General features: G+C 34.4%; 1 pseudogene across 1 annotated transcript; it reads right to left on the bottom strand.

The window, feature by feature from the left end:
* Positions 1 to 538: 538 nt before the first annotated feature.
* Positions 539 to 1,236, bottom strand: LOC149252283 (putative pectinesterase 68 pseudogene; annotated as a pseudogene). The gene is made up of 2 exons (XR_016265455.1): positions 1,001 to 1,236; positions 539 to 692 (listed from the first exon to the last, which is right to left on the bottom strand). The product of XR_016265455.1 is annotated as a putative pectinesterase 68 pseudogene (transcript).
* Between the last annotated feature and the right edge of the window lie 8,116 nt (positions 1,237 to 9,352).

A 9,352-nucleotide genomic window follows, 5' to 3' on the forward strand; every position in this document is an offset into this window, starting at 1 on the left:
TGGATTGCATATACTCCATTTTTTGCCAAACTAAAATGTAGAAAGGGAAAACTAAAATGTAAAAAGGGCAGAAACTGCAAGCATTGGCAGTCGAGAAGGATACTCTCGGAACTCCGAGCTTCCTCGCAGTTTTCTGTGGAAAGGAGACAACCCCGTCTGAGATAATACATGTAACTGGAGGAACGTCTGGTTGAGAATGTTTCAGCTTAGCAAGCAGAGGCTAAGAAAGGGCAAAGCAGAGTACAATGTTAGCAACATCACAGTATTTGCAGCTGTTGGTCACCTGGACAAGCACCCCGGGGGCAAGGCTTTTCTTGTAAAACCCAGATTAGGCAGACCGCAAGCCACCTTAACATTGACGAGGGATTACAGAGGAAAAACAAGAAGGTGCAATTCCAAATCCAATTGGAAGAGAAAGATGCAAAAGGTACAATTTTCTCCTAATATTCTTTTTTTAATATGTGCAAAACAAGAGGCATTATTTAAACAATTATTTCAGCTTGCATTCAAAAAAAATTAAGGGTGTGCGCCTGCATAGCTAATCACTATCCGCAAGCCAATGCCTGCCATTGATGAAACTTTTGACCAGGAACGGTTGAGCCTGCGCTGGTGTCAACTCGTGAGCCCATGAAATCCGACGCGCAGCTCGAGCTCCTGGGCCATAACAATTATACAGACCGAAGAACACAGTTCTGCAATTACCCAATACAATAATTATTGGCCGCTTAATATAACTAATAGATAAAATAAATTTTTAATGAAAATCTGTCAATATAATTTTTTATTATTTAAAATATATTTTGAATATATTAATAAATTCACAACTTTGGAAAAAATAAAATTTCTGCGAACATTTATAAACCAAGCAGTATAATTTATCATCAAAACCAGATGAATTAACTAAACAAACCATTAGATGTACGAATTAGATTAGGTGTTTATCATGTATGTGAGTCGGTAATCACTGAAAAACGTAAATACTTGTCTAATTCATACGCACCCTTCTTTACTGGTTTGATCCCAGTCGTCCCACCCTGCAATTATGTCGTTGAAGTAGGAATAAGCATAGACAATACGCGAGTATTGTCCCATGGCACGGCCCAGGTAAAGTGGTCCTGTGCCAGTCACTCTACAGTGCACGAAGGAAAAGCCTGTCTGCTCGTTCGGCGTAGTCCGGCCTTGAGCGGCTATGGCGCCAAACACTCGAGCTATGGAATTCAGCTCACATTTCTGCATTTCAGAACTTGGATTTAGAATTACAGATCTATAAATTGGAGTTATCGAACAAGTTTGTTAGGAGGGGCGCTAAGTTCTGTATGAGTACGGAGACAGCAAATAAGCTGAAAATTATAAATAATTGGAGATTTCCACATGATTCTTAAAAATATTCCAAGAAAAGATCAGCACATTTTTGCTCCTAATAACCTTTCTTAAATATTTGTGTTTTAATATCAAACATTGATAAATGAATTTTCGTTTTCTTCCACCTCTGACATTTTTATGAAACAAATGTCGTGACTGCATGATAAACGAATTCTAGTAACTTCATAGCATGATAAACGAAGTTGTATCATTTTTGAATTTGATGCAAAGCATACTCATTCTATTCATCCCAGATTTTCTGTGGGGAAAATTAATTCTATGATCATGGTAAAATTCAACGACACCGATAAGTTTTATACCTTGTCTTCTGTGGTGCATAAGTCGACACCGATAAGTTTTATACCTTGTCTTCTGTGGTGCATAAGTTTTATCCCTTGTCTTCTGTGGTGCAGGTGCAGATGAAAGGAGCCGCACAACTTCATTCTCCAAAACGTGGTATAGGAACCAGCGCTTTCTCCATTTCTGCCACTCCTCTGTTACTCCCACCCCTGCAATTGCATGCTTCGTTTTCTAAAGGTCAGAACTTCAACGGATCAGGACACTTGGAAAAATCCATAGCAGTTGTCGAAGATCAGGACACTTGGAAAAATCCATAGCAGTTGTCGACAAAGCCGTGGCAGCTGTACATGCAGAGACAGCAAGATGCTTGTTCTCTAGTATACTAAAGAAATATACTATGATTGACATTTGATTTTTTGATTTAATGCTTGCATTACTTGCAAGCTAAATTTTTAAATTTCTAAATGTGAAGCGCAAATATGATATAACCGTATGTTTTTAGCCTCTCCGCCTCGGGAAGAGGCTAAATAAGACGATCAAATAGATTGCTGTTCAAAAAGTTTGGTTATTCATCATAGTAGCTACTTATTTGGGATGATAAGCAGCTTAATTTAATGCTAAAAACAACATTTCGATTCCTATAGTCCCTAGCCATTGCCAGATGGCAAGGACTAATAAAAACTTACCTTGTCGTATTTTGTTGGGGGCGACCCGTAATAACCTAGAAAATTAGTGAAGCAAGAAGTGAAAAATCGGGTTAATGGAAAGTGGAAATCGCCATTATAAGTCATATAAGAATAAAATTCACTCAATGAAACCCTCAGTGGCGACATCATGCTTACGACAAAGGAACTGTAAATACAAAAAGAATTTCAAATGAAAATTAAACCATTGGAATCGATAACAGAGAAACAAGGGTTACTGCGAATGAAAACTGAGTAGAATCATCATGGAAAACTATTCAAACATATATACTAAAAACTTGTAAAAGGGAACATACTTTGCATAACATGTTAAACTTTAACTCATGCTTGTTGACGGCCAGATGCGGATAAACCGGTCAGTCTACTTTGGAGAAATAATGTGGTTAAGGTTAACATTGTACACTTGATTATTGAAGTTCTCAAATGTGCTTTCCAATTCACCGAGTCCCCGACAAGCCTCAATGCATATTAATAAAAATGTACACAAATAATTAATTAAACACCATTGTGAAAATATTTAAGTCCAATAAATATGCCAAAGCCTTCATTGATGTGCTTACGAAGGGTGTGTTTCGGAGGGGCAACACCATGCACATATTATATGAAAAACTCTCACGAATACCTTTTTATTTCTCCCCTTAATGCTATATATAATTATATTGAATGAGAATGCACACTTTCGATGGAGTATATTGACTATCCAATGGAAAAGGGAAAATAACTTGTGAATGATTTTTTTGAATAATATGAAAATATAAATTTTTGTTAATATAATAGTGAGGGAACATATTAATATTATTAATTATATAAATTTGAGATTATGCATTCAAATTTTATTCTAGTAGTAGAGAGAATAACTGGGACAGAATATGACTTGATATATGTATTGTTCTTTAAAAACATAAATAAAAATTATGGAATATTTGAGAGATGTTACAAATGGTATTAGAGCTTAAGTGACCACACTAGGGCTTTATTATGGGATGAAAAAGAGAAAGGAAAGATATATATATATAACTGATAATGTTATTAACTTAACAAATTCATATATGTCAAAATTGTGGGTGAAGAAAGGAACGTAGAAAATAAACATGATAGAGACGAACATAATGAACAACACCTTAGAAGAATATTAAAAGGAAACTTATGTCGAATTAACCAACAATTTGAATTAGGATAGGAATCAATATTTACAATCTGCACTGCTAGAGATCGTACAACTCATGAGAACAGAGTGAGCAAACTACAAAATAGAAAATGAAAAATTGTTAAAAGCTCAAACAAAGCATTATGAAATTAATGCTATATTTCTAGAAATCATAACTGATAGACAAGAAATGAAGCACAATTGTATTAATTCTAATAATGAAGATAAAATAAAAGAAATCTTAAAAAGGAAGGAATAAGAAGAAAAAGTGAAGGATCTTCTAAAGAAATGGAGAAGGAAATGCGATGGAAAAATCTTCAAATAATAGTGATGCTCAATATATGGACTCCTTGACTAAAAGAACCAAGGTAGATGGCTTGCAAGGAGAATTTAATAAGATAAGCCTACTAGTGTATGAAGGAGACACATAAGAAAAGGATGAATCATGGCTACTAGGAATCAAAGGGTACTTTCAAGCTTATAGATATTCTAACAACCTAAAGTCTATGTTAAAAATATATCAACTAAGTGTGACAACTTCCATATGGTGGGAGAGTACTGAAACTGCAATTGAAGTTAAAGAGAGGGAAATGACTTGGAGATAATTTAAAACTATATTCGAGAACAAATACCTAACAAACTGTATTTTGATGATAAAGTTACAGAATTTCATGATGTAAAACTTGGGAATATGTCCATTGATGAATTTGCTCCTAAATTTTTAAAACTACTAAGATATGTGCCATATTTAAGGGAGAGAAAAACTAAGGTGGAATGGTTCTTGAGTTCTTTACCTACATCTTACACATAAATAATTGAATTTGATAACCATAACACTATGCAGGAAGTAATAAGAAAAGATAAACTTTGTTATAAAAAATGTTATCACCAAAAAATGATCACCTAGCCATTTCTAACTAGGTGGATTGAAATACACGATGTAGGATTAATTTTACCATAGTAAAATCACTTTCACCATGGAAAATAATTTAGTAAACCATTTTTATTAAATTATTTTTTATTAAAATAAAAAACCACATGAGAATAATTGACTAAATCATTATTTATTTAATTTTCTCTAGAAATAATTATTAAATCATTGTTTGATAATTAACCCTTGTCACATTTGACTAAATCTCCTAGGAATAATTAAATAAATCACTATTTTTTATTATTCTTTATTTCCATTATTGGAATAATTGTTAAATCAATATTTAATAATTATTTCAATTTCACGCGATTTTTAATCCACACGAAATAATTAATCCATCCTTTTATTCCTTAATTATTTCTAAATAAAGATATTTGACTATTTTAAATATTTTTTCCCCCTTCAAAAAATATAATAAAGTATTCCTAACAGTTAGATCTTGATTTCATCAATATTATTTTATTGTTTTCCATTTTCAAGGTTAGCTCAATAGTTTGTTATAAATAGGAGGGTTTTCCATTCATTTTTCACAATAATCATTATCATCGCCAACCTTATCGTCTCTTTTTTTCTTGAGCTCTCATTTGAGTTCTCCACATTGTTCTGGTTTTTTTTACATATTGAGAGAGAAGATTGATTACTGAAGCATCAAGGACATCAAATGACCAATCCCATGGAGGGTGATTTGTAGACCCTTTTGTAGATATCCTTCACCTTGTGTTACCAATAAAAGATTTATTCATTTTTAAAGTATGTCCATTTGGGTTATTGCATTGGATATTAATATTTTTGTTCACTATTTTGGATTGTATATGTTATTTTTGTTGCCAATTTTTCCACTTTTTATTGCAGATATGAAGCACAAGAAATCACAAATTATTGTTAGGGTCATTTGTCACCTGGTGACGTAAGTGAAATGTTTTTCGGTACACCTTCCAAGAAATTTCACACTAGCAAATGAGAACTCCACTGGTGTAATAACAAAGTTTTTGGGTGAATGAAGTTTCAGTAAATTTCAGTGTTTTCTACAACTATTTTTATCCTTCCAATTTCTATTTATAGTATTATTTCCTTTTTTGTCAAAATTTTGGATTCTGGTGGTTTTCTGGTTCTTTCTTTAGGTCATAGGTACTAGCTGAGAAAGAAACAAAAAAAATTGTGTGAGATTTAACAATTGAGAGTCCCAGGAGAAAACTGCACTTTTCAGCCCCAGATCTGCATTCCAGAGCGCATTTTTTGCCCAAAAGTTGTGGTTTCCACTATTTTAGGTCAATACCTACGTTTTGGTATTTTCCTAAAAAAAATTCAGAATTTTTTCAGCTTTGTCGAGACTGATGTGTGTAGACTGGGAAGGGTACTTCACCTCTATTTTCAGTCTCCCCTAGGCCTAGATTCTCTTAGTTTTTATCTTTTAGGAAGTAAAAATACCCCTAGGTTTTAGAGTACACCTCGACATTGTTAGGAAGATATTAGTTAAGTGAGGATTTTAGGGTTTCAACATTTTCGGCCACTGATTTTCAAAATATGATCCATTACCTTTCCGCACTTTTGGATAGGTTTATTTTACCTTTTCTCCCTTTAGTGTTTGGTTTTTTCCTTTCCCCCTTAGGATCCCCTTGAGAATCTTGCATTTTGGAGCCTCATACCTATCCTTTGCAACATTTTTCACCTCTAATTTTTGTTGTTTATTTGCACCATTTATAGAAGATTAATGTCTCTACATCTCAGTCCCTTTGACATTAGTTTGTTACGAATTTTATGTTTCTTTGAGTAGCTTATTTTCCCTCTCTTTCTTAGCTTCTTGATAGCCTTTTCGGCTAGGGGTTTATGTGCTTAATTGACTGTTTATTTTTCTGCCATTTTCATCAATATTTCCAGTATTTCGACACTTTATTTTCAAAAGCACATGGCATCATCAAACATGCTCAATTAACTCATCCACTTGAAACATTATTTTCACACACACACACCCCAAGTGAATGTGAACTTGGTTAACACTCTCAAGCCAAAACCTCAAAAGCTACACCTTAATAATTCAACCAACATAGACTAAGACCACTTGGGTACTAGGGCCAAACAATCTTTACGTGTAGGATTGTTGGAATAGGATTCCAATAATACCCATCGATTTCTTTCATTGAGACATAGAAGTTGACATATTAGGGAGCTTAAAGTCCTTCACCATCCGACAGTCCAACTCTAGAATGCATCAGAAACCTGATTCAAAGGGGGTTATGCTAGGTCATGTTGTGAGCGGTTCTCCTCAAGGTTATCCAACCAATGGCAGGAAATCCCATGCATTGGTTGGCTACCAAGAAGTTGAAGACTCGACTGCCCCTGTTGGATGAAGGAAATGGTAGTGACCAATATTAGGAAAACACCTTATAGGACTGCATGTGGGAAGCAGTTGGTTCTCTACCCTACCTTTCTCTGGATGAATCTACTTGTTGGGATGACATTATGTCAAGTAAGAAGTTCTTTGGAAGTGACTAGATTTAGGATTTTTTGAGGCTTTAGACCACCTATAGGCTAGAGGTATTTTTCTATGATAGGATGTATTTGCTCTTAGTAGTGTAACATCATTAATATAGCTAGTTTACACTTGGAACCGTTGCACTAGGTGTTTTCTCTTTTATTCATATCATCACGCTTTCGTCCTTAAATCCATTATTGTATTGACATCACTGCGCGTCGTATGCATTTTTTACAGAGATTTCAAGGTCTTCACCCTCAGTTCCCATTAGGACATATAACTCCTCCCCATCGAGATAGAGTGCATCTTCTCAGTCCTCCATCGAGTCATCATTATGATTTTGATTCTATTGATTCATCCAGTTTTTCCATTGATTTTGCATCTTCTCAGCTCATTCCTCCACTATCTCAGGCACCAATGTAGGTGCACGAAACCAAGGTGGTAACTACGATACCAACCAGGTTAACCCCACCAACGGAACCCCCTCCAGTGTGGTAACTCCTCCTCCATTGATTCTTTTTATGGTTGGTTTAAGTCTCCCTAATTTCAGCCACCTCAACAATGATCCTCTTCTCCATGATCTGAATTAGCCATCTATGCCTACTAAACTCCCTTAATATATCACAAAGTTTGAAGGTATCTTGGAGAAGATCCCATTAATCATGTTCACTCATTCCATATGTGGTGTTCATTCAATTCTATAACTCAAGACTCCATTCATCTTCGTCTGTTCCAATGCTCTCTTATTGGACATGTTGTTAAGTGGTATTTCCATCAACCAAGAACCCACCCATTCAGCTTTTGTGACTCTTTCCAAATATTTCCTTTCCTATTTCCATATACCTCTCCATTATTACACAGGTATTGAACTATTAACTTCTTTTCATCAAACGTTTTCCACTCGCCTATCCGACCTTGTTTAGGAATGGCATAGAAAGAAGAGCATCTGTAGATATCCTGAATTTGAAGCTTGTGTTATCACTCTGATAATTCCTTTGAAGTAAGAAAAAGGAAAAACCAAAGGTAACCACTACCCACTTTTGGAGATCATGACCTAGCCTTCTTGATGCTCAGAGAGGGCTCTATCTTTAAGATTTAACTTTGTTTAAGTTAAGTTGTTTTAGGCTGGATATGATTGTTCAAATGGTTTTGATTTCGTTTGAAATTGGGTGGTGGGATCTTTTAAACAGATGGATAAATTGATGTCTTTCATACCATTGGGCTATGGAGTCAACTAATAAGGAAGCAAGGCTGGATAAACTCACTAAAGGGGATGTTCCAAGGGTAAGATGAAAAAGCATATCTCATATGTTTGAGGCAAAAGGGTGAAAGGGTTTCACTAAGGGTGAGAGAGCAGTTAAGGGTTTTCAGACCTAAATAATGAATGAGGAAGGTAGGGGTAATCGAAATCAAAGGGCAGTTAAGAATCCTTTAATCTTGATTACTTATGAAATCAATTTAAGTTAAAGAGAAATTAAGAATTATTTAATTTAAATATCAGAAGAAAACCTTCAAATGCTTAATTGTTAAAATAGAGTGTGATTTAAAGAAGTTCTGAAATATATTTCCAGTTATAGCATTTAGATTGAAACTCATATAAGATTATGAATAACTCTAACAAATTGACAAAGACACATGAAAATACTTGTCTGATATTCACTCAACACATGAATCCTTTGAATAGTCTGATCTTTATTAATCAATCCAGCGTGCTGACTCATCAACTGATACAATAACTTTCTAGTTCTTCTTGATAAAAAATTCTATAGAAATGTCTAATAGAATCCACACTCTATATGTCGAATTGTGAAGTATTTATACAAAAATTATTACAAAATATCTCAAACAAATTTGAGATTTAATCCAGAAAAAAATATCTTCTTGGAAGAGGATAGTGACAGCTATTGAACTACTTTCATACTGTCCCTTTTATTTTGGTACTGGTGGCCTTTATGGTTTGGTTTTAGCCCTTTATGCTACTTTGTTGTTTGATCTTTTACACTGGAAGTTTCATCTACTTTAGGCTTTCATCTGATACACTTTGACTCTGTTGATATGTCTTCATCTTTTTACCTGGTTGTTTTTCTTTTACTATACATTAACCTTTTTACTGCAGATTTCTCACAGTAAATCAGTCAATTTCTCCCATGCTTCATCATCAGGTAATTGGATTTTTTGCATCCTCCTATATATTTTATGTACCTCGGTGTACTTGGCAAAAGTAGGCTTATTTCTAAACAAGTGTTTTACCCCATGTTGGAGTAAAACAAGTTTTCAAATGTCTAGTAAAGTACTTTTCCTATTGGAAATGCCTTGACTGATGATGTATTAGCCTGTTCTTTTGCTAGCTTTCTGAATTTATTGTTGTAATCCTGATGTGTCATGAGCTTGTCATTTATTACTAAGGGACTAGGTCACCCTTTCTCTCTCAAAAT

The sequence above is a fragment of the Pinus tabuliformis genome, chromosome 7, assembly GCF_031772625.1.
Source record: "Pinus tabuliformis cultivar Carrire ecotype Pingquan chromosome 7, CPIR1, whole genome shotgun sequence".
NCBI lineage: Eukaryota > Viridiplantae > Streptophyta > Pinopsida > Pinales > Pinaceae > Pinus > Pinus tabuliformis.